Below are 27,007 nucleotides of genomic sequence, written 5' to 3' on the forward strand. Positions count from 1 at the left end.
CACCTGTTCAATGGCTTCCGTAAAGTGAGTTGGTGGTCTCAGTTCTCTTTTTTTAGGAGGTGTTCACATCACATTACTACCATTGGTATCCTTCTTATAGCTTTGGCAAAGGCCAAAGATTAAATTAACCAAGAACCTCCACTACTCTCTGATTCCTAGATGATAAGCCTGAGCCTAGAGTTAAGGTTCTTTGCTGGAGCAGTGCACACCACTTCCTTGTGATATACTTGCTCTTTGTACAAGCAAAATAGTCTCTATGGCTCTCACTCGAACACCTTTCACAAGGTATTAACTTTAGTAATTAAAGAAAACAATAAAACATTGGCAGAGCTATACAAAAAGCATGTAGAGGCTTCAACTAGGTCAGAGACCCTTGTCCTATAAATAAAAAAATATTTTACACAATAATATACACAAAATTTACAGAAACTTTTCTGCTAATGCCCTTCTTTTTTCAGAGCAGCAGTAAGTAAATATGGCTGTAACGCTTCATGAAACATTCAAGAATGCCTTTTGCTGCTTCAGTGACAATACACATTTAATGCCAGCAACGATTACACTAAATTACTGCAATACGAGTACAGCATGGTCTCTAGCTCTCCGAAGCAGGATTACAAAGGTGGTGATGCTGGAGAAGCACAATAAATAGGCTCACTATGGAGTGCTTTTTGCAGATTTTACTCCAGAAGTACTATCAATTTGTTAGGTTGAATTGCCTCAATCTGGTAGCTGACTTACGTATTTCCACATTTTGCACAGTGACGTCAACTTAAAATTAATTGCAACAAATGAATTAAAAGTGGTGTCCGATACTATACATGATCAAAAACCCTTGTGTACAGTAAAACCCTTGCCAATTTGTTGCTATTTTACCTTTGTATATTCCTTTTAAAAAAAAGTTATGTTTTGGTTTTCTATCCACCTGCTGTATGAAAACATAGGGGAAACTGAATGACTAGCTGTACCATGGGAACAGTGACATTGTTATACACAGAGTGCTCTAAAACACTAAATTTAAAAACTGAAACAATATTTTCTCTAATTTCCTTCAGTTATAGTAATCTTAGGTGCTTTCTTATGCTAACAGCTAAACAACTGTCAGACAGATGTGATTTTATCTTAACAGAGTCCCTTTGAACATTCCTCAGGTTGAGTGGCAAAGATTTATGAGTTTTATAGTTGTAAAAAGCTTAAATGAGTACAATTTTAGGCCCTGATGCTGTAAACAATATGCACAATTAGTCCCACTGACCTATAAATGAACTCAGTGGGAGTACTCACATGCATAAAGTTACTCATGTGCATAAGTGTGTGTAGGATCAGGGCATTAACGGACAGTAAAATCCACTTAGATATATACATTTATTTCATACATTAAAATATCAAATCAAAATGTTCTTTTTAAAGATATTTTAACTGGCTTATATTATAATGGTGAGAAAAAAGTTAACACCAAATCCCAACAGTGCTTGTGTACACTGGCAAACGCAATACCACAAAGTTCAAATGTTTTCCTCCTCTCCAAGAGGCAATACTGGACAATATCAAACTAACATCCCTCTGAAATTATGATTCTATGCAAAAAGCTGGTGTTCTGCAGATCCAGCAGCATTCTCAGGAATTCACTGCAAGTACATTTGTAACAAGCACTTCACAGAAAATCTGTTTCCCATTATTATTGAAGGGTCTGTAAGAGGTTACATACACATGCAAACATGTGGCTTTATCATTGTTCCTCTGACCTTGCCACACATTTCAGCGTTGTATTTTTAGATTACTCCTCACACAATTATATTGTTAAGCTTGCATTTAATTCCGTATGTCCAGCTGCAACAAAAGTCAATCCTCTACATCTTAACTGTTCCAATTCTTTTGATTTGGGGGGGGGGGGCGCGGTGGGAGGAAGATAAGTGACATTTCTTCTCCAAATACCTACTTTCTTTAGATACCAATCCCCCCAATTTTGCGTAATACACACAGTAAGCATCCCATCTTCAACTGCAAAACGTTTTTGGATAACTGTAAAATCCTTTAATCTAGCCAGGATAGTCTTCTGTTCCCAAATCCAGGTAAGTTTAAAGATATTTTGTCAATCTCTGTCCTCAAAGTCAGCCAAAGACAAGTCACAACAGAGATGCAATCATACTACCTTTTGACATAGCATCTCAATACTGGTAAGCAGAAATCATCTGCAGGGTCTATAATAAAAAAAAGTTTAATCAGCCTATACTACCCCAGCAGGAATGTTGAAAAATCACCTATTTTTTATTTTTGCACCTCACTTGAGTCGCTCATTTCTAATCTTCTCTTTTTGGAGCAAACAAGTTTAATCACACACTTAAAAAACCATCTCTCTATCAACCTCTTCATCAGCATCAGCATTCAGTTTTTTCCAATTTTTACTCCAACTAATCCCTTAGATCAAGTAATCACACTGCCAGTCAAAACTTGTCTTCACTGAATTATGCTTATCATTGGAGGAACTCTTCATGTTCCAGGCTTACTGAATCCTTCCAATCATAACATCCCTCACCTCTGAGACACTGTTGTATCCCAGGATCTTCTCTGCCACTTACTTCATCTTCTCTGAAGCTGTGTAGCAGACAGCTACAGACCTTATTGCATAGCTGAGTCCCAAAGATACCAGTAGATGCAGCACGTCTCTGAAGCCTTCAATAAACATCAATTTTTTTCTTCTCCAGCTAATGTCATGAGTCATGTCTACACTGACCATACCATATCGTCTAAACTGATCACACAACTATACACAAAAAATGATGGGGTCTAAATTAGCTGTTACCACTCAAGAAAGAGATCTTGGAGTCATTGTGGAAACATCCACTCAAACATCTGAAAACTTCCACTCAGTGTGCAGGGACAGTTAAAAAAGCAAACAGAATGTTGGGAATCATTAAGAAAGGGATAGATATAAGACAGAAAATATCATACTGCTTCTATATAAATCCATGGTAAACCCACATCTTGAATACTGTTTGCAGATGTGGTCGCCCCATCTCTAGAAAGATATGCTGGAATTGGAAAAGGTTCAGAAAAGGCCCACAAAAATTATTAGTGGTATGGAACAGCTTCCACATGAGGAGAGATCAATAAGACTGGGACTTTTCAGCTTGGAAAAGAGATGAATGGGGGGGGGGGAGGGGTTTTTTTAAGATTGAGGTCTATAAAATCACGACTGGTGTGGAGAAAGTAAGTAAGTGTTATTTACTCCTTCCCGTAATACAAGAACTAGAGGTCACCAAATGAAATTAACAGGCAGCAGGTTAAAAAAAAAAGAAAAAAAGAAGAAGTATTTCTTTACACAATGCAGAGTCAACCTGCGGAACCCTTTGCCAGAGGATGTTGTGAAGGCCAAGACTGTAATAGGGTTCAAAAAAGAACTATATAAGTTCATGGAGGATAGGTCCATCAATGGCTATTAGCCAGGATGGGAAGGGATGATGTCCCTAGCCTCTGTTTGCCACAAACTGGGAATGGACGACAAGGAATGGATCATTACCTGTTCTGTTCATTCCCTCTGGGGCACCTGGCATTGGCCACTGTCGGAAGACAGGATACTGGGCTAGATGGACCTTTGGTCTGACCTAGTATGGCCATTTTTATGTTTTTATGACCCTCAGTCTGGACTATGGAGGTACAAATAGCAGTGCACATCAAAGTGCTGCGCTCTAACTCCTCTGTAAGGACATGGTGGGTGTGAACTAAATGTTCACTAGTTCACATTAATGTAATCACATTTGAAGAGAATTACATTAATGAAAGCTAGGTGCCTTTTAGTTTGCACCCACAGAATTTACAGCACAGCACATCTGTATGCACTATTTGCATGCCCACAGTCTGAACTGCGGGGCAGTATATGCAAGTCCTTAAACTGTAGTTGCTATAATTCAGCTGAAAAACAAACAATGGAATTCAGAGATAGAAGAATAGGTTTTCCAAGATTGCAACCTGCTTCAAAACAAAAAGATGGTACAAAAAAAAATGTTGCTGCTCATGTCCTCCACTTTGAGAGGATACTTAATATCGATTACCACTAAATGTTACACTGAAATAGCTATTCCACAATTTTTAAAAAGTAGTCCTAAAATGGTCCTATGCTAAGCAGACTAAAGTTCAGTCTGTATTTGAATGATAATACATCAAGAAAAACCAGGATTCCACAGGAAGCGTTACTGATTTAGTAGGTGGCATTGTTCTCTCGGCAGCATCACTCAACAGTCCTTCTGGGCCTTTGGTTAAGGAGCACTATGCAGCTCAAAGTGTAACCTTTAAGATGAGACACAAAATCAAAGTCAATGCACAATGATTAAAGATCCCACAGTCATTTTAAGAGAAAGCGTGTTCATCTGCCTTGGTAGCTGTGAGGAAGGAGGGCAAGGGTGTAACGCAAATCAGACATCTGAGGTCATTCATGACACTGGTAGAGACTCCTTAAATCACCCCATGACAAACTACTTAATTTTACTTTGCCTGTTTTTTCATCTGTAAAATGGGGGTAATATTATTCAGCTCCTTCACGAGGGTCATCAAAGGCTAACTCCATGGATGTTCATATCACTATGAGATCCTTGAATGGAAGGCAGCATAAGCGAATAGCATTATTACACAATATCTTTCAATTCCCCCATTTCAATAAGGACACAGTATTCTTCATGTAACATCTTAAACAGCTCTAAAATTGCCACATCTCAGTGTGAAGTGATACAACAAACAACTGGATCTGAAAAAATCCACTCACAGCAAGTAGCACCATGAGTACCATCAAGTTTGGTAGAATCTAAGTTTTAAATTTTTATGATTATAGGCTTATGGTTTCAAAGATAACATTAAAAACATGAACAGGTATGTAAGTTCTTCCTAAGTCTCCAAAAAGAGCTCCTCAGAGCCTCCATTATTGTTCATGGCTTTTGCCAACTGCAGCAGAGTGCAAATTGACTGCAGCCTTGACTGTTTTCATAGTTGATATTAAGAGCTTTGTAGACCTCAGCAAAAATGACAATCATGTCAGTTTCATTCTACTGTTACTTTGCTGGCATTGTTTGTGGCAGGCATTGGGGTTATTTATTATATAGGATGACTAAAACAGAGGATGTGTAGGGGTAGAGCAATTAAAACACCCCTCACATCAGTCAAAAAACAGTGGTGGGAGAAATAAGTTGGGAGACTGTTAAGTAGTAAATAAACAGGAGGCTGCAGTCAAAATGGCTTGGAGGCGGGATAGAAGAAGAGAGGGAGTGTGCTCTCTTCCAGCAGTATACCGACTTTTCAATTTGGAGCGGGGGGGGGGGAGCTGATAAAAAAAAGATGGAGCCCCTAGATCAGGGGTAGGCAAACTACAGCCCGCAGGCCTTGTCCAGCACGTCAGGCCTTTTAATCTGGCCCTCGAGTTCCCGCCAGGGCGCAGGATCACAGGCTTGTCCCGCTCCGGTGCTCCAGACAGGGAGTGGGGTTGGGGACTTGCTGCACGGCTCCCGGAAGCAGCATGTCCCCCCTCCAGCTCCTATGTGTAGGGGTAGCCAGGGGGCTCTCCGCACACTGTCCCTGCCCCAAGCACTGGTCCTGGCAGCTGCCATTGGCCAGGAACCCTGGCCAGTGAGAGCTGCATGGGCGACACTGCACCTCCATGTAAGAGCCATAGGGGGGCATGCCGCTGCTTCTGGGAGCTATGGGGGTGGCACTTGCGGATGGGGCAGCACACAGAGCAGGCTGGCTGTAACTCCACGTAGGAGCTGGAGTGGGGACATGCTGCTGCTTCCAGGAGCTGCTTGAGTTAAGAGCCGCCCAGAGCCTGCAACCCTGATCCCCCCCATTGCGCCCCAGCCCCCTGCCCCAGCCCTGATCCCCCTCCCACCCTCTGAACCCCTCGGTCCCAGGCCAGAGCACCTTCCTGCACCCCAAACCCCTCATCTTCAGCCAGAGCCCTCATACATCCCTGCCTCAGCCCAGAGCGCCCTGCTGCCCTCCGAACCCCTTGGTCACAGCCTGGAACACCCTCCTGCACCCCCAACCCTCCCAGCCACACTCCAGAGCCCACCCCCCCAGCCGGAGGCTGCACCACATCCTGCACCCCAACCCCCAATTTCATGAGCATTCATGACCCGTACTATTTTTATACCCAGATGTAGCCCTCAGGCCAAAATGTTTGCCCACCCCTGCCCTAGATACAAAAACAGTAATGTGACAAGAATCCCCATTTTCTTTGCTTTTCTAAAAGTTGGGGGTGGAGTTACTTCATATTTGAAAGTTTCCCTTGGGTAGTATGAGGAATACCACTTGTCATATGAAGTTTTGGCTAGTATGTTTAGTCCTCTAACTATTAACTACCTAGGCAAAAAAAAAAAGTTTATAAACTCTATGAGGAAGGAGGTGGGTGTGAGGGAGGATGAGAGAGAGACTGGCAGGATAAATTAGAAAAGAAATCCAGTATTCTGAAAGTCAGATTTGGCAAAGGAGATGTAAGGAAAGGCTAAAGATGTAGGAGAGAATTACGCAGGGAGAAATATCTGTGGGTTTTCTTAGATTAGGAAAAGTGCATACAGCTTGGCTGATGTTAGTAACACATGTTGACTAATCCCAACTTTTTCCCTACCACAGGGTTGACCTCAGTACAATTACATTGAGGTAAAAGGTGTTAACCTGAGTCCACACTAAGGACTTGGTCATGTTAGCTAAACCTGACCTAACCTTATATCTTTTCTTAATCTACAGAAACCACAGGGGGTGCAGAAAGAGTGAAGATAATGTAAGAAAACATACACCATCAACAGTTAAAAGAAGGGAAACGGGGGGAAAAAAAAAAAAAAACCTAGGGGCCTGGTAGGGAAAGGAGGTATTCTGACCAGCAATGTAGTAAGTTATATTTTAAAAAATAAAAGTTGATTGCAACAAATATTTCACTTAAATACAAACACACAACTGGTTCATTCCTTACATCATACGTATATGGTAGCACACACATTTTTAACCTCTCCTAGTGTCAGGTAAGTTTTTCAACCCCTACCTATTCATTTGAAAAGCACCCGGAGATCCTTCTGGATAAGAGGAGTAACAGCATACAATTTCAAAGCAAAGTTAACCAAATATAACTTACATTCAATTTCCATATGCATTCCCCTTGACTATTTGCTTTGAAAATATTTAATAAATATTAAATAAAAAAATTCAGTAACACGTTATTTTGAAACTATTCACAATATGGGGTAATTTCTGATATCTTAAGAATGAATTTATTTCCCAGTGTTTGAGAATACTTTGAAAACATATTTCCTCCCTGACTGTGTCCTCTGTCTTTTGGCAATCATTGATTTATTAAACTCTTGTTAGCTTTCATGGCACCTGAAGGTGCTCAGTGCCTCTGAAAACAAGGCCATTTATTCAGTTACCTGTAGAATACTCACAGAATCATAGAACTGGAAGGCACCTCGAGAGGTCATCTAGTCCAGTCCCCTGCACTCAAGGCAGGACTAAGTATTATCTAGACCATCCCTGACAGGAGTTTGTCCAACCTGCTCTTCAATATCCTCAATGATGGAGATTCCACAACCTCTCTTGGGGAGTTTATTCCAGTGCTTAACCACTCTGACAATTAGGAAGTTTTCCCTAATGTCCAACCTAAACCGCCCTTGCTCAATTTAAGCCCATTGCTTCTTTTCCTATCCTCAGAGGTTAACAACAACAATTTTTCTCCCTCCTCCTTGCAACAACCTTTTATGTACTTGAAAACTGTTATGTCCCCTCTCAGTTTTCTCTTCTCCAGACTAACCAAACCCAGTTTTTTCAATCTTCCCTCATAAATCATGTTTTCTAGACCTTTAATCATTTTTGTCGCTCTTCTCTGGATTTTCTCCAATTTGTCCACATCTTTCCTGAAATGTGGCGCCCAGGCCTAGACACAATACTCCAGCTGAGGCCTAATCAGAGTACAGCGGAAGAATGACATCTCATGTCTTGCTTACAATACTCCTGCTAATACATCTCAGAATGATGTTTGCCTTTTTTGCAACAGCATTACGCTGTTGACTCGTATTTAGTTTGTGATCCACTATGACCCCCAGATCCCTTACTGTAGTACTCCTACCTAGGCAGTCATTTCCCATTGTATGTGTGTGCAAATGATTGTTCCTTCCTAACTGAAGTACTTTGCATTTGTCCTTATTGAATTTCATCCTATTTACTCCAAACCATTTCTCCAGATCATTTTGAATTTTAATCCTATCCTCCACTTGAAACCCCTCCCAGCTTGGTATCATCCGCAAACTTTATAAGTGTACTCTCTGTGCCATTATCTAGATCACTGATGAAGATACTGAACAGAACCGGACCCAGAACTGATCCCTGCAGGACCCCACTCGTTATGCCCTTCCAGCATGATTGTGATCCACTGACAATGATTTTCCAACCAGTTATGCACCCACCTTATAGTAGCTCCATCTAGGATGTATTTCCCTAGTTTGTTTATGAGAAGGTCATGCGAGACAGTATCAAAAGCCTTACTAAAGTCAAGATACACCACATCTACCGCTTCCCCCCATCTACAAGGCTTGTTACCCTGTCAAAGAAAGCTGTCAAGTTGGTTTGACACGATTTGTTCTTGACAAATCCATGCTGACAGTTACTTATCGCCCTATTATCTTCTAGGTGTTTGCAAATTGATTGCTTAATTATTTGCTTCATTATCTTTCCAGGTACAGAAGTTAAGCTGACTGGTCTGTAATTCCCCAGGTTGTCCTTATTTCCATTTTTATAGATGGGCACCATATTTGCCCTTTTCCAGTTTTCAAGAATGTCTCCTACCTTCCATGACTTTTCAAAAAGAGAATCGCTAATCGCTCAGATATCTCCTCAGTCAGCTCCTTGAGTATTCTAGGATGCATTTCATCATGCCCTGGTGAGTTGAAGACATCTAACTCGTTTAAGTAACTTTTGACTTGTTCTTTCCCTATTTTAGACTGATCCTACCTCATTTTCATTGGTGTTCACTAAGTTAGATGTCCAATCACCACCAACCTTCCTGATGAAAACCGAAACAAAGAAGTCATTAAGCACCTCTGCCATCTCCACATTTTCTGTTATTGTCTTTCCCCCACTCATTGAGTAACAGCCCTACTCTGTCCTTTGTCTTCCTCTTGCTTCTAATGTATCTGTAGAATGTTTTCTTGTTTCCTTTCATGTCCCTAGCTAGTTTGATTTTGTTTTGTGCCTTGGCTTTTCTAATTTTGTCCCTACACACTTGTGTTATTTGTTTATATCTATCCTTTGTAATTTGACCAAGTTTCCACTTTTTTGTAGGACTCTTTTTTGAGTTTTAGATCATTTAAGATCTCCTGGTTAAGCCAGGGTGGTCTCTTGCCATACTTCCTCTCTTTCCTACACAGTAGGATAGTTTGCTCTTGTGCCCTTAATAATGTCTCCTGGAAAAACTGCCAACTGTCTTCAATTGTTTTTCCCCTTAGAGTTGCTTCCCATGGGATTTTACCTACCAACTCCCTGCGTTTGCTTAAGTCTGCCTTCTTGAAATCCATTGTCTTTATTGTGCTGATCTCCCTCCTACCATTCCTTAGAATCATGAACTCTACCATTTCATGATCACTTTCACCCGTGACCTTCAACTTTCAAATTCTCAACCAGTTCCTCCCTATTTGTCAAAATAAAATCTAGAACAGCCTGCCCCCTAGTAGCTTTCTTCACTTTCTGAAATAAAAAATTGTCTCCAATACATTCCAAGAATCTGTAACCTCACATTTAAAAATGATGTCTAAATTCTTTGAAGCAGGGATTGTCTTTGGTCATGTGTTGATGATGTTCTCTCTTATCTTTCAAATCTCTGGGATAAACAATGAGTTCCTCAGAAAGATAAAAAAGTCTATAGGGAAAGGCAAGCAGGAAATTACATCTCCCAATTTTTGAATTTCAATTATCACAAGATTTTAAAAGAAACCCATGGGGAATTAAGTAACAGAATTATATAATTCTATTAAAATAACTGGGAGGAGAAGGTCAGTCAGCTGTGAATGACTGAGGGGAATTCAGATCTCACCTTAATTCCCCTCCTCCACAGATTTTAAGTACACCTCTATCCCGATATAACACGGTCCTCGGGAGCCAAAAAAATCTTACTGCGTTATAGGTGAAACAGCGTTGTATCACCTTACTCTGGCCTCGAGCATTTCCGTTATTAATAGTCACTTCCCGCCCCCTGACTTACCCCTCAGAACCCCCGACCCATCCAACCCCCCCGCTCCTTGTCCCTGACTACGCCCTCCAGAGACTCCCCGCCCCAACCACCCCTCCCAAGACCCCACCCCCACCTAACCCCCCTGCTCCTTGTCCCCTGACCGCCCCCTCCAGAGACGGCCCTGTCCCTAATCACTCCCAGGATCCCATCCCCTACCCAACCCCCCTGCTCCCTATCCCCTGGCTGCCCCGCCCACTATCCACAACCCAGCCCCTGACAGGCCCCCCGGGACTCCCATGCCCTATCCAAAGTCCTCATTCCCCATCCCCTGACTGCCCCGCCCCCAGAACCATCCATCCCCCCCCGCTCCCTGACTGCCCCCCTGAGACCCTCTGCCCTTATCCAACCCTTTGGCCCCAGCCCGGCACCCTAACACGCCGCTCAGAGCAGCGTGTCAGAGCCAGACACGCTGAGCTGCCAGAGGGTGCACCCCGCACCCCCAAGCACCGCTTTACTGCGTTATATCCAAATTTGTGTTATATCGGGGTAGAGGTGTAATATACATCATCACTGTAAATAACATATACTCTGTATCATTAATAAGCCATCTTCTTCTCAAAGTTTCAAATACTATTTCTGTAGCAGAACCTCTGAATAAGGAATGCACATCCGCTGAGCAGATGTATAACTTCAGTATTTAGATTCCATTATTTCTATTTTCTTTTTACTAGACATTTTCAGATTTTTTTTTTCCATCTGTTTTTGACCTCCCTCAGTTAGTTTCTCCCCTTGTTTTAGTTCATTATATCAAAATAATTCTCTAAATTAAAAACATCTTTTTATTTGAAAAAGTAGCACATTTTAAGAGATGTGGGAGGGTGTAGCACCGCCAGGGGCAAAACAAAATCAGACAGTTCAACAGAGAGGCTCAAGTCTAAGCAAAAACTGTCCTGTCTGGGTAGGGTTTTATTTCAGGGTTCGTGGTTCAACCTGAATTGGCAAGTCTCTAACTGCATTCCTTCCATGCAGTTTTAAGAGCAGTAAATTCAAACACACAAACCATAAGGGACTGCTCCTATATTTCATCAGAGCTCCCTGCCCTTGCTTCTGGGTAGCACTATATCTTAGTCTGTGGCCTTCTCTACACACAAACTTTCACTGGTTTAACTAAAGATGTGTTTTTAGTTGAATTGATGCAAACCCAAGTGTTGATACTTTCAGATTAATTAAAGCCTGTGGTTTATATTGATTAACTTAATTCAGCAAACAATCTATTCAAGCTACACTAGAAGGGAGGGATAGCTCAGTGGTTTGGGCATTGACCTGCTAAACCCAGGGTTGTGAGTTCAATCCTTAAGGGGGCCATTTAGGGTTCTGGGGCAAAAATTGGGGATTGGTCCTGCTTTGAGCAGGGGGTTGGACTAGATGACCTCCTGAGGTCCCCTCCAGCCCTGATATATTCTATGATACACTGATCCTAAATAGATTTAATAGTGTTCACAAAACAATTCTGAATCAGTCAAACAGAATTTTTAAACTGGTGCAGTTGTCTCTAAACAAGGCGCATCTACTCTCAGGCCCAGCCCTCATTAGGTGATTTTAGAAAAAAATTCTCAACAGTACTATCACTTCTTCAGCTCCATCAGAGGAAAACCCTAGTGTAAACAAGGCTTGGGAGCTTTCAGCAATTTTTTTTTAAGGCACCACGACAATTATACCTCCTCAGAGAAAACATAAATGTGACCTTTGAAATAAGTAAAACCATTAAAAAGAAAGGTAAAAAAATCTTTTTTTTTTGGTACATTTTTTATTGGAAAATTTTGCTTTATTGAACAATTTACATTTTACTGAACCAATATATACACAATTTTAAAATAAATACATTAACACTAAACTCACAACAAATGCTAACACATACAAGTAAAACTAACAAGAATCTTTTTCCATTCTTATTCATTCACATACATTTCTGTTTTGTCTCCAGCAGAAGAGAACTTCATAAACAAGATTTTAAAAGTTTAACTAACGTAATGGTAAGAATGCAGGTAATCAATAGAGCCTTACCTATAAGCAGGGTTTCTACCTGTGCACCTAATCAAACCGTTTGGGAGGGTTTTTGCTAAATTTCCCTAATACAGAGGAAGTCTGAGCATCACACACCCGTCTTTTACTTTGTTTAGCCTAACTAGGCTGACTACACCCTAATTAACTCCCAGCTGTCAGCTAAGCAGTCTCCCAAACTGACTAGAATTAATCCTCAGGCCACTGCCTGGTTCTGTGGGGATACAGCAAGGTTTCTGAGTTCCCATCCAAGGAGCATCAAAGGACCTGCACTTCCCATTAAAGGGAGAAAAGGGGTACCTTTGAGCAGAGTGGATAAAAATCAATGATTTTTTTAAAATTAAAAAAAATTGAAGATTTTTTGTATTTCAATCGGATTTTTTTGATAAAATGCTTTTTGAGGAAAAAACCAAAGATAGTTTTAATTAAGATACATTATAGCTCAAAGCTATCTCATCATGGGATACGGATTATAAATACTAATTCTATAGTATGAGACAGTATATTCATATAAATGTTTAAGAAAAGTTTTGGAAATGAGTTCCAATAATTCATGGATTCAGGACCCAATCTTATGGGATTCCAGGGGCTTCTGTATGGATTATTTAGGTTAATCTTTCTATCTACCCAATGGAACTCAGTGCTCAGTCCAGAAGACACCATCAGAGATCCTTAGGGCTTGTCTACACTGGGAAGATTTGTTGATGAAACTAATGTTGACAAGGAAAAAATCGACAAAAGCAAAGTCGCCAAAGAGTATCCACATTTGCTCCCTCGGTCAACAGATCGTGTCCACATTCATGGCACCTTTGTCGACAGCGAGAGCAATGGACTGCGGGTATATATCCCACAGTGCCAGGCGACACCATCTGTCGCTAGGTGTTGTGGGAATGCAGAAACGGAGCGTGGCGCATCCTGAGATGTGACAAGTGTACCATCATACACCCCTTTGTGTCCCACCCCTCCAAAGGTCTCCGACTTTCTTTCGCACCATTTTTCCAACTGTCATTCTTTTGTAGTGCACACCAGCATCTGCAGTGAGAAAGGATGGATTCCCGCACTTCTCTCCTATGCGCTGTTAGCTGTCATGAGGACATCGCGTATGGCAGCACAGTTACTCAGAGTTACTCACAAATTTAGCAGAGGATGAATCGCAGGCACCTGAGTGTGATATGGATGGCAGCAACTTATCAGTGCTTTGTGCGTTCACAGAGCAGCTGCATACGGTAGAACTTCGCTTTTGGGCTAGGGAAACAAACACAGATTGGTGGGATCACTTTGTCATGTAGGTGTGGGATGACGACCAGCAGGTACAGAACTTTAGGATGCTTAAAGCAACCTTCATGGAGCTATGTGCTGAGCTGGCCCCCAACCTGCCAATTTGGAGTAGGAAAGCCCACTGTTGGGGCTGTATTACTCCAAGTATGCAGGGCAATAAATCGCATCCTCCTGCATAGGACCATGACTCTGGGAAACGTGCATGACATAGTGGATGGCTTTGCAGAGATGGGTTTCTCTAACTGTGGCGGGGCCATTGATGGAACACACATTCTAATTTTAGTGTTAGACCACCTTGCCTCTGAATACATCAATAGGAAGGGATACTTCTACATGGTGTTGCAGGCTCTTGTGGATCACCGGGGGCATTTCACAGACATCAGTGCATGTTGGTCTGGAAAGATGCATGACACATGCATCTTCAGGAACAGTGGCCTGTAGAGAACGCTGCAGGCAGGGACTTTCTTTCAAGACCATAGTGTGGGACGTGGAAATGCCCACAGTAATCCTGAGAGACCCGCTTACCCCTTACAGGCCTGGCTCATGAAACCTTACACAGGGCACCTGGACATCAGCAAGGAGCGTTTTAACAACAGGCTGAGCAGGTGCAGCACAGTAGTCAAATGTGCCTCTGGCCGTTTGAAAGCTCCCTGGAGGTGTTTAAATGGCAGGCTAGACCTTACCGAGAATAATATTCCCATGGTCATAGCTGCATGCTGTGCTAATCTGTGTGAATCTAAGGGTGAAATGTTTGCTCAGGTGTGGAGCACAAAGGCAGAGCGCTTGGCTGCACAGTTTGAACAGCCAGATGCTAGGGCTGTGGGCCCAGAGGGCTACTATTAACATCAGAGAGGCTTTCAGGAACCACTTTGACAATGAGGGGCAGTAACATGTCTGCTTTGGAGTTGCTTCCCCATTGCATCCATGTACAATGTTGGGGCCCAAGATCCGTGCAACACAATGCTTTAGAGGCCTGTACCCGAGAGCGAAGTGATGGCTATACGCTTTTGTAGAACACAGAATAAAAACGCTGTACCATTAAATACCTTAGCCTTTATTTACTGTTTAAAAGGGTAAAACCTTATAACTGTGTGTAGCTCCAGCTTCATTGTGCAAGCTGTGAGAGGGGGTGGAGTGATGGGGAAACTCAGGAGTGCTGTGAAGTGAAAAGGAATGTGTGGGCATAGAGGGGGGTGGGATTGGCAAAGAATTGTGCAGCTGCTGCAGACGCACTCAAACTCAGGTCTGCTCAGACTGCAGCTGTACCATGAACTTGAGCATCTCCATCTGTTCTGTCGCTTGCCTAGCAAAAGCAGCACTCTTTTCTGTCCTGCCTTTCGGCTTCCCAGACATGCCCTGCTCTGTCTCTCATCATGCTGCAGCACCTTGCGGAACATCTCCTCTTTGCTGAGCCTAGGATTTCTTCTTATCTGTCGCAGCCGGTCAGCAGGGGTGCATGGTGTGTTCCTCAAGGTCTGTGCTGAACATTCCAGCAAATGACTGAAACATTTTAGTAAAAAGAGCATTTTGCTAGTAGAAATCACTTTCTCTCTGAGACTCTAGGCAGGCACACAGCGCCGCAAGCACCTCAATCATGGTGAGTTCCAGGAGTGGGGGGAAGGCAGTTGTGCATATAGACAGAAAGGTCTCGGCTTGCAGGGGATGTTTTCAGGGAACTCATTCTAAAATTATCCCACAATTTTTCACAAGCAACCAACCTGCTGGCTGACATCTTACTGATGAGAGTGACGAGGGAAACCAGGGCTCAGCTTTTGAATGCTTGCGGCTTTCACCCCGGTCTATATGCAGCTCAGCTATGTGCCGCTTTGGTCCCAGCTCCAGTGACTGCTAAATGGCATGGTACAGTTTCCTACAATGGGGAACCTAACAAGGCTGCAATCCCTTGGAATCTGCAGCAGAGGATTAATAAGTACCTCTTGGAAACTTTCCAGAGCCTCTCTCTGGAGGATTCCCTGGAGGTCTCGATGTCCATCGACACCATGCTTGGCCATGCAGATTAGCTACATACTACCTGCCTCCAACTTTTCGATTCCCTAACCAAGCCACAGCAACTTACCTGGAGTCTCATCTGCTTCCTGCTCCCCGTTGAGCACTTCTGGAGTGGAGAAAAGTTCCTGGCTGCATGCCCCACTGGGCAACCACACCTCTTCTAGCTTGACTTCTTCATCCACAATTTCAGCCTCAGGGTTACCCCCTCTTTCAGCAGCCTGAGAAGTATCCATGGGGCAATCGGCGATGGAGATGGGGTCACCACCAAGGATAGCATTCAGCTCCTTATAGAAGTGGCAGGTCTTAGGTGCACCACTGGAGTGATAGTTTGCCTCCCACGCCATATGGTACGCCTGCCTCAACTCCTTTATCTTCGCTCTGCACTGCTGCATGTCCTGATCATAGCCCTTTTCACACAAGCCTCGAGAAATTTGCCCATATGTGTCCTGATTCCTATGGGTCACTCGCAGCTGCGACTGAACAGACTCCTCTCCCCATATACTGATCAGATCCAGCAACTCAGCGGTGGTCCAAGCGGAAGCGCGTTTGAGGCCATAGCCAGCCATGCTCACCTGGGAAGCTCCTCTGGGAAGCCAGCAAACAGGAAATGAGATTTAAAAGTTCCGGGGCCTGTAAGGGGGAGGGGTGGGTTGGCTACAGGGCAGCAGAGTTCAACCCGCTGACCACAGTGGCAGCAGGGGAATTGTGGGATACTTTCTGGAGGTCAATAAATTTTTTTAAAAAAATTATGGTGTCTACACAGGCTGTTTGTTGACAATAAAGGGAGGTGAAAAAGACAGAAGTCTCTCTCATGGGTGGAAGTTTTTTGTTGCCAAAACTAGGGTTTGTTTGGGTTTTTTTGTTGTTGTTTTTTTTAAGCGACCGTGCAGCGTGTACGCTTGCAGCGTGTACGCTACCGTGGTTTTGTCACCAAAAAGCCAGGTTTTGGCAACAAAACTTCCCAGTGTAGACAAGCTCTTAGTTTCGCAGTTCTCAAACTGTGGATTTGTGTCTCCAAAGATAAAAAATATTTTTGCTGTTAACAAGCATGTTAACTACATAAATAAATATATAGAGGGGAGAAATAACAGACCTCAACCATATTGTCCCTCTGCACATTTGTGTACTCAGTGTCAATCCCTTACCTCTCTCTAAAAGTGCAAAGTTTCAAAAAGTTCAATGAATAGAAGATTGTGGGGGGGGCGGAATAGATCTGGACAAGGAGAAGAAGTTTGGTGATAAATGAGAGAAGGGAGGGACAGGCAGTAGAAACAAAAGTGAAACTGTCTGAGCAGCATATTCCAGAAGTCTTGAGGTCTTTCTGAGTGTAGCCTTCATTGATTTGAGATCTACCATACCATTCTCTCACGAGAAGGGAAAACCTATAATGGCAGCAGGCCATAAGAGAGACCCAGTTTGGGAATATTTTAATGAAGTCCCTTTACCTGTGGGTAAGACGGGCATGATGAAAAAAACACATCTGAACATGCAGGATCTTCAGGTTGGTAACAACCAACAAGAATGCACTTTTATGTATAAATCCATGATTAAATCAAGTCTTCCTGACTAGTGATTTAAATCAAATCCACCCTGCCTTGAGTGAACTGAGATAAACAGAAAGAGATGAAAAAAGTATTTTCAAGCCCCAACCATTCATTTCTATCACTCTCCACTTCTGCCTTGTTTCAGTTAAATATTTTCACATTTACTTGTGTCTCTCTAACCTAAAGGTCCCTACTGCTTTAAGAAAGTTTTTCACATCTCCTTTTGGAACCTCTATTCTTTCCCATCAGTAGGCAGGATCACTAGGAAGCAATGAGAAGTGCTTTCTACCTCAGATATTTCTTGCCCCATACACACAGCAGCACAGGACAGTGCCTGCATCTCTGCAGCACCTGCATATTCTGAGTTCCCAGAAGAGTGAAAACAACAAAGACAGCGGTCAGTTTGCAAAGTCCTGTTGGCAGCCATGTAAGTACTAAATTGTGAGATTATCCCAAATTAAAGGTTTAGGAGTGTAACAGGGAAGAGAAAAGGGGCATGGGAAAATATAAAGTACTCACTCTAACAAATATTAACCCCGGAAGGCATCATGTTCCACCTTTGTCACAAGAGCAGAGGTAGTTAGGGTCTAACCCAAAACGCACTGAAATCAATGAGTCTGTTCACTGTCTTCAATAGGTTTTGGATCAGACCCTTGAACAGCAGAACTCACAGCCTTTGAAGAGAGCCTGAACTAGTTACTTTCCACAAGAAAAAATGTAGTTCATGATTCAGGACCACACAGGTTATGGGTGTAATATGAGAAACAAAATTCTCTCAGCTCTGACAGACATGCAATACATGTCAAGAGGGAAAAAAGCCAACACTGCTATGTGTTATTTGGGTTGGTACTTTGCTACATTTTATAGCATCATTTGTTTTTCTACCACTCTCTTGCTAAAATAATGCTTGCATTTTATCAGTCACAATATAATAGTTATTACACTTTCAAAAAGGTGATGAGCTGTGGGAGCACATATATTTATAGCAGCTGGAACTACCTTTATCTTCTATACCAGTGCTTTCTAGTGAAGCTTTAGCAAGGATTATTAAATGTTTTAATGACATCTACGGATTATTACACCGAAAACAATTATTTGAGTTTGTATTGAGAAATTTAAAAATGGCCTCTACTTAATTTCCCATATTTACTATTAAAGAGACAGTCAGATAGTTACCTCAAGTTATTAGGCATATTCTGTACTGCATAAATGACACGTTACAGTACTGTGGAGGTGAAGAATAACATTAAGAAGGTTTCAGAGTAACAGCCGTGTTAGTCTGTATTCGCAAAAAGAAAAGGAGTACTTGTGGCACCTTAGAGACTAACCAATTTATTTGAGCATAAGCTTTCGTGAGCTACAGCTCACTTCATCGGATGCATCCGATGAAGTGAGCTGTAGCTCACGAAAGCTTATGCTCAAATAAATTGGTTAGTCTCTAAGGTGCCACAAGTACTCCTTTTCTTTTAACATTAAGAAGGTTTTCTTTTCTTTCTACAGCAGAGTTTGAATCAGATGGTGGTATATTACAATTGCATTTAAAAAGGGTATTACTTCCCTCTCCACAATAGGAAAGACTTTTTGCTAGTCTTACGCAGGAAAAAGTATCAGAGGATGCAGCTGTGTAGTGTTGAAATGCATTCTATAAATTATTCCTTTCTAGGATTTTTAAGTGTTTTTAGTGGTTCTTATCTGACCAAATGTTTCCCCTCAATGATATTCAAGTAAGTATTCATTTTGTTATTTATCCATTTTGTTATTTTTTTTAAAATCGCACAAATACCACTGAATACATGCATATTAACACAAGCTATATTCATTTATAAGATTTCAAATTGTAGAGATTGGAATTGTGTCCCCCACAATGTTTGGGTAGAACCTAGCAAAATGGGGCTCTGATCAGGGCTGGTGCATCTAACAACTATAGTTAGGCTTGGAAAGATTACATTTTTATTGGTAAATGTCCATAAACGTTGATTTCAACACACATACCACCAAAAAAAAAGTCCATCAATAATAATCAATTTATAGATAGGCAAAGAAAGAAAAAATGTTGCTTGAGAAATTATTAGAGTTTGATTTAAGGATATTTATTTTGTGTATTTTGATATCTGATATTGAAAATTTGTATTAACTGTTATAAAGCTTTAACTTTTTCAATCTCAACATCTACTGTGATGAAATAATTACAGTCTGATCCTGACATAATTTCCCATAACTATGAAACATTAAATAGACACAAATAAAAATGCTAAAAAACAAACATTATTGGTCAGAATTATAAAAAAATAAAAATTGAACTCTGCCCAGACCGACTGTAGCAATTAATAAGATCCCCGATCTTCTCACATTAACCACTATGAACTATACAAATTCCCAACAATATGTCTATAGTCCAATGAACCTCAATACATGCCAGTCTTTTGCATTTCAGTTTATCAAGCTGTGTAGTTCAAGAGACAAGAGGGAGAGGGAGGAAGTAATCTCTTAGTACCTCAGTATCAACAAGGAGGGAGCCTCTCACAAAAGTCAGGAGAAAAGGAATCTAAGTATCACCCTGCCACATGAAGATAAAAGTTTTCTTGTTTTAAATCAGAGTCTCTTTTTTTCAATCACCAGAGGTCCAGCTCCATTATTAGAGTTAATTTTTCAAACTGTGTGGCCCCAATAAGAAAGAAAGATAAACCCAGTAAGATGTTGGAAAGCTTGTTTGCATGAGATATCCACATTCCGTCAGGCTGGCAACCAGCTCCTCAGTTTTGTTCCTTGTCTATGGTAGGCCAACTATTGTTTTTGTTTAACTTAAGGCTGATGAAGAGGAAGCATAAAATATTAAATAATTATTGCTGTACTGGGTCCTTAATAGGAATATATAACATATTTAGCCATTTACTAAAAATGGTGTACTGTTCCTAAACAGAACTGCCTTGAAACACCATGCTATTGCTTCACGTTCCTGAATACAGTCTACTTTTTCCCCCACTGGAAATTAACTGACTCAGTTTAGTTTTTCAATTAAATTTCCTTATCCTCACCAAGAATTATGCATCTCTCACCCCAATATTATTTTTCATTTTTTAAAATACGGTTAATATATATCAGATTCAGTACGTCTCAATGTTTATGTTATGTTTTTAATTAAATATCTTTTCCAGAAATAGTGTGACTTACATGTTCAAACTCAAATTATTTTAATCACTTCTGGGAACATTAACAGCTGTGAAGACTTTACCTTAGCTTCTAAGCAAAACACCATGAAGAAAAAAAAAGTGGAAGAAAATCATTTCTTTCATTTCCAAAGCACAACGACATTGTAGAGGAAACACAGAAACCTGATGTCACCAGGCAGTAGTGCAGATGTTAGTTAGTAAGGTAACTGAAAACGAAACAAAGCATCAAGATTTTATGGGGATAATCTGCTTAAAATCAAAACAAAAAAAACCTCCAAGTTATCAGCCCATAGAAGATCTGCAGCTAGAGGGGCAAGTACTCTGCCTTGCAACACTCTGCAAATTAAACAACTCTCTTTGCCATACACAGTATCCTGCCTTTTAGGAATAACACTAGAGGAAGTTTCAGAGTAGCAGCCGTGTTAGTCTGTATTCGCAAAAAGAAAAGGAGGACTTGTGGCACCTTAGAGACTAACAAATTTATTTGAGTATAAGCTTTCGTGAGCTACAGCTCACTTCATCGGAATGCATCCGATGAAGTGAGCTGTAGCGTACGAAAGCTTATGCTCAACCGATGAAATGAGCTGTAGCTCACGAAAGCTTATACTCAAATAAATTTGTTAGTCTCTAAGGTGCCACAAGTGCTCCTTTTCTTTTTACTGGAGGAAGTGAGGCTCTGAGCATCCTCTCAACCTCCAAATATTCTACCATGCAGTGGGCTACCCATCTGTGCCACTAAAAAAAATTTCAAGAGATTTGGCTTGACGATACTGAGTTCTTCCGCACTACTGTTTATTTTCAGAGGTCAGATGAAGACAGGGAGGCCCACTGGCTTGATGATTGAGTTCCTCCTTCCCAAAAAAGCACCTCATGGGATTGGAAGATGGTGGGGGGCATTCCCAGAAATCAACAGTAAGGGAGAACTCCCTAGCTGCAGCTTCACACAAGAATGCCTGGAAGATTTACATTTTTTTTTTTTTTAAACCTGCTCTATCAGTCCCTTTCAGTGAGTCATACCATAAAGGTACTGTATGCAGCCCTACAGTTGGATTGATTCATAGTTGGTTATCTGCTATTGGGAAAACAGACTGTTTCGTTCATCGAAGATGCCAGCCATGAAGAGAAGTGGGGTTGAGGATGGATTTGTTCAAGGAGGTTGGTGAAGTAGGGTCTGTTTCTCTTGACAGAAATAGGATTGGTGCATGCAGTGGATGCACAAACCCTTGGATTCTGCCTTCTCCCCCTTTCATGCAGGAGAACTGCACCACTGCTCTTGCTGTGGAGCCAACATCTCTGGCCTTCTGCAGCTTAAAAAGCCATGGAATTTTTCAGCTATCAAGCGAAGAGATACAAAGGGTAAAACTGAAGTTCACTAATCTACCATGGGGTAATATCAAAAACACTTTTTTAACCCCCCCCCCTTTTTTTTGTGTTAATGTAGTCTACACAATGTTTCTCAATATTTTATTTTTTTAAATAGAAGTTAATATGCATGCTTAACAAATCCTTCACCGAACATATTTTAACATGACACACCTGCACAGCCTTTACCTTTACCTAAAAAAAAATTAGAACTATAACTGCAAAGGATTTTTTATATTAAACCTAAACCCAAAATAATATTCTTCAAAACATGCTACAAAAGAGCTCATCTCAAAAACTCAAGTATGCAGGCTCTAGTCTCCTGCTCATTCAAAAGCCTCTTCACATCCACTCCCAAACACTTTTAAGCAGTACCAATATTCATCTATGGTGGACATTATACTGGGGTAATTAAAAAAAAAAACAAAAAACAAACAAAAAAATACACACTTCTTCTCATCTGCCATGGCCAAAAACAAAATCTCAACACAACTCAGAACAAACGTGACAGAACGTTTGCAGTAAGTACCCAAAAAAACCCTACGAAAATTAACAATCACAAAGTCTTAAACAATTATCTGTCAGGTTTAGAACAGTTGGTTCCATATCCATACCAACAGGAGGAAAAAGAAGAATCAAGAAAATACATTCGAGTATATACATTTTTATACTCCTGATTCCAGATTATACCGGAACCAAGGAACAAGCACACGTGTCCCCCTTAAAGGTTTTTACTGCATTCAGTATTTTTGTGGTTCATGTAGCTATATCTGCCGACACAATGTCAAGGAGGTTAGAATTTGGTTTGACATAGGCGCTTTTATTGCAAAATCATTTAAAATACCTTGTAGTTAGAGTTGAAAATACTTGATTATATTTTATCAGTGAAAAATCAATCTAAAAATTAAAAATATATTTTGGTGTCATGATTTATAAACAGAAAGGGAAGTAAGTTTTCCTTTTGAAAGTCATAAGACCTTAGCTTTACCGAATACATTAATCTTCTATGTTAAATGAATGTCAAATAGCACCTACTAAGATCTACACCCACAGGTGCAGGTTCTTGCTTTTAGTGCAGTACTTCACAGTTGCTAAACAAAAACCCAACCCCTATTGGTAGATCTTAAATATTTGTAATATAAAATATGCATCTGTTAAGCAACTATGTCAAAAATGTTACCCTGATGGAAAAAAAAAAAAAAAAGGGTAAACATATTTCCACCAAGTTTTAATCACAGAGTTATAAGTGCATACTTTGATATTAACTGTATTAATAAATCTCTGGACATGCAGCACTGCCGTGCAGTGTTATATCCAATGATAGTCCTTGTCATGTAAGTTTTTTTCTTGGGTTATCACTGAAAAATTATCACCTTAAATATGTATTCTCAAAACAGATTTTTCACCTTCTGCAAAAAATTAATATGAAAAGATGATCAACCTCTCACTTGCAGAACAAGGGAAACTGCTGGATTTAGATTCTGCAATATTGTTTCTTGGTACAGAATGTAATCTAAATACTGCCCATTTTAAGGATTCTGAAGTGTTATTGTTTAGCCAACCCGTTTCTTCTAGATTTTGTAGTCAGTTGTACAGATACGCATCCTAAAACCTAACAGACCATTTTCCTGAAGTACAGAAACTATTAGATGTTTTAATGTTTAATTGTTGAATTATTATGGGTTTAAAAGAAACGATGTAACATAACTTTGGTTTAAAAACACCTCCCACGGGGAGAAATTAAAGGCCCTTCCTGAAAGCCCTTACTAACCTAAGTAGTGCCAGTGATTATGAGACTCCTCTTGCACCAGTATAGATTGTATAGCACCCAGCCTGAAATTACATCACCAAATGGGAGAAGAAGCCACTGTAGCAGAGAAACACGTAAAGCTCCAATCTCGCAAGTGGCCTCGCACTGGCCGACCCCTGTGCCCATGCAGAGACCCACTGACTTGCATGGGCCCTCTGCGTCACTGCAAGGGCCCACCCACAATGCGCACACTTGCAGCACTGGGGCCTGCTTTGCCGAGCGGCGCCAGCACCCCGGGAGCAGGGAGCAAAGGAGCGTTGGAAATAACGTTACTGTCGCGAGCCACGTTAGCTCGCTCAGGCAGCGCCCGGCGCAGGGTGAAAGCAGCGAGAACGAGCGCTGCCAGGGGGGCTGTTCCCGCAGGAGAAGGGGGCACGACGCGCAGGGTGGCCGCGGCACCCAGGGCTCCGGCGGCAGAGGTGGCTACGGCCGTGAACGGGAGTAGGGCCCAGCCCCTCAGCGCACCCCTGGTGGGACGGGGGCCCCGGCGACAGCTAGCGACCAGCGCGCGCGTCCCTCCTCCGGCCCGGCGCACCACAACGTGCCCCCCATCGGTGCACCCCGGGGGGGCCATTTCCCCGGCAGCCAGCGGCTGCGGGAGCTCCGCGGGAGAAGCCGGCCCCGCGAAGGCGCGCTGGGCCTCTCGGCCCCCCGGGACTCCCCACTCACCCGTCGCAGGGGTCCGTCATTCTCTTCGCTGGGGGTCGCTCCCCGTGTCACACTGCGAGCGGCTCCTGGCCTCACACGGCTCGGCTAGACGGTGGGGGTGAAGGCGGGGGCGCGAGGAGAGGGGACACGGCGCAATCCCGACGCCCGGCCAGAGCCCTCTGTGTGCGGGAGGGGGAGCAGGACTCCAATCACTGCAACCAGCACCACGGAGGGGAGGAGGAGGCGGAGCGCGCAACCGCCGCGGCCAGGCTGGCTCATTTGGGGCTAGCACCCCTGGGACACCACCGCCCTCACGCGCCGCCAACCTCCAACTACTAGCAGTGCCTCCCACGGGGAGCCGAGCGCTGCCCGGCGGAGATTCCCGAAGGCTTCCCGCCCGCCCCCTGACACGCAAGCGCTCGGAGGAGCTCGCCAGCGCCCCTTCCCCCCGACCCGAGCGTTCGGAGACCGCCAACCGCCGCGCCGCCCCGCCCCCTCGGTGCGAAGACTAGTAAACGCCCCCGCCCGGAGATCGGAAACCTGAGCGCTGGGAGACCGGCAAACCCTCCCTCCCCGCACCCCCCCGCAACCCGGGTGCTCGAGATTACCCCCCTCTTGCCCCACACACAACCTGAGCTCTGGGAGATAACCAACTCCCCATCCCCCGAAGTCCAGTGCTTGGAGATCGCCAAGATAATGATTGCCAAGGGGTTACCCCAGGGAGTTCCTTGAGATGAACTGACAGGATCCCGGGCCTTTCTGCTCCCTCAACCAGCAGCACAAACTACCCCTGCTCCCTCATAAAGACCCTTTGTGTTGCCCCAAATACTCTGCCACCCTCACCACCACCCACTCACTCCCACGGTTACTAGCAGGGCCTGTTGGTATTGCTGGGTGCTCCAGGCCCCAGCAAAGACATGCACTGTTTTAAATATATCACTTCAACTCTCCACAACTGCCCAAACCAACACCCATTAGGATGATCTCCTGTGGTGCCGCCAACGAAGAGAGGCAGGTGGCCTTCCGGATCAGTACAGGAGGGTGTTCCAGCGAGGGGAAGTGGCCAAATGGCTGTGTGAGGCCAACGTCCTTAGCAGAGCAGAGGTAGTGATATGTTGGGAGGTGAAAGCAGCATTAGAAAGAATTATCAGTGGCTTTGAAGGAGGAGAATAATTTTGGACTTGATGCAGCGGAAAACGGAGTCAATCCAAGGTTTCAAAGAGCTCTGAAGGTTATGTTAGCAGCTGTGCTTTGGATGGATTCAAAGGGAGCAACGTGCATGTCAGAGTGGCCAAGAGGAGGTGGTTATAGTAGCAAGATGGAAGCCTGGACAAGGGTTTTAGCTGTGGGAGAAGGAAAGTTTGAATTTTGGAAAGGTTACAAGAGAAGTGGCAGGATATGGTTGTGACCTTTATGTACAGGATGAAGGAGAACAACTTTTATCTTTGCCCAGATAATTCTCCAAATAACTAAGCCAACTAAGACACCTTACCCCTTTCACCTCCCAAGTGAGATGCATTGCTTACTGGTGAATTTGCCAAAGGCCATGCTTTGCATTGAGTTTCTCAGCTCCTCATTATTAGCAAGATGCTGTCTGTCTTCAATCAGTGCTTCCCAACCACTGGTACAGCCACTCAGAAGGAGCCTTGGTGGTGTTGCACTGTGTGACATGTAGAGGGGCACACTGCCCACTTGGACTCCAAGCATTCTATGCCACACACCCCAGAACTACACCAGTTCCACTGTAGGCAGGGCCTTGTGCACTTGCAGAGTAGAGATAGGATTTACACCTTAACGTTGCAGAAGAAAGGTGATTAGAAGTATTCAGTTTCTATTTATGTCAAGAGCTTTATATGCGTAGCCTACTGCAAAGGAAAACTAAAATTGCACAGACCTACTCAGTTTCCCTTTACAACTGAACCGAGCACTGCTTAGGACACAGCATTTGCTGCTGGCAGGATGGATGCCTACCCAGACAAACTCTTTCCAGCAAGCAGCTGATTGGAAAGTGTGGTGAAGACACTTATGGGTGGCAGACGGTCTCACACAAACACTGTGTGGGAAACACTAGCATGCATGGTGTGGTGTCCACTTCACAGTGTAGCTCTATTCCGTTTGTTGGTATTAGAGTTTATATACATTCTGCACTCCAGCTTATAACTACTACCTGTGGATCTGAGATAATAGTTCAGGCTTTACAGCACAGTTCATGTATATTTTAGACCCTGATTGAGTCAGAACTGTGAGGTGAGTACTTGTATCATGTTAACCTATTCTAGAAAGCAAAGAGGAAGGTATCATTTCAAACCTAATGCCTTTGCAGCCTTTTTTTTTTTTACATGAACACAAATGCACACTTTTAAAAATGTGTCTAGGTGACTAAATACTGTGGTGTTAGACACAATAGAAATGCAAACCTTATTTTCTTAGATTTTCAGAAACATCCTGCCTTTTGTCCATGTGCCAGAAAAAATTGTCAGCACCCAAAATGAGAACAGCCTACAGCACAGACAAAATCACAGCTTCTACACTGGGCAGTATAGAACCCAGAAACCCAGGTACCCTTTTTCTTTGAAATTATTGACATATGCATGCAGTTCCTCCACTCTGCCTATCTGCTCATAACAACAAAACAGACAGCAGAGAAAAATGTGACAGGCATGTGTTCTCACAACTCAAAGCACAACTGCTAGAGCTAACTTTAAGGCAGCAGGCTTAACAATACTTCTGTAAAGTAATAAGCTGTGAGGTAATGTGATACTGAGCCTTTCGTGCATAGGTTGATTCAAATCCAATATAGGTTCCTAATGACCAAAAGCTGCTAACATTGAACATCTGTTTGATGCTGTATGTGAACTGTATAACTGGTTTTCATCCAGTTCTTTGTTGGGCAGATTTATAGATCACAAAAACTGCAACTGCAAAGGGGATC

At 42.6% G+C, this 27,007-nt stretch overlaps 1 protein-coding gene across 1 annotated transcript in view; it reads right to left on the minus strand.

The window, feature by feature from the left end:
• Positions 1-24,462, minus strand: part of BMPR1A (bone morphogenetic protein receptor type 1A) — a 184,591-nt gene extending 160,129 nt beyond the window's left edge. The window contains exon 1 of the mRNA XM_074958762.1: positions 24,097-24,462. The gene's annotated coding sequence lies outside the window, so the exon portion shown is untranslated. The remainder of the gene's footprint in view (positions 1-24,096) is intronic.
• Positions 24,463-27,007: the final 2,545 nt, after the last annotated feature.

This window comes from Natator depressus, chromosome 7 (assembly GCF_965152275.1).
Source record: "Natator depressus isolate rNatDep1 chromosome 7, rNatDep2.hap1, whole genome shotgun sequence".
Classification (NCBI taxonomy): domain Eukaryota; kingdom Metazoa; phylum Chordata; order Testudines; family Cheloniidae; genus Natator; species Natator depressus.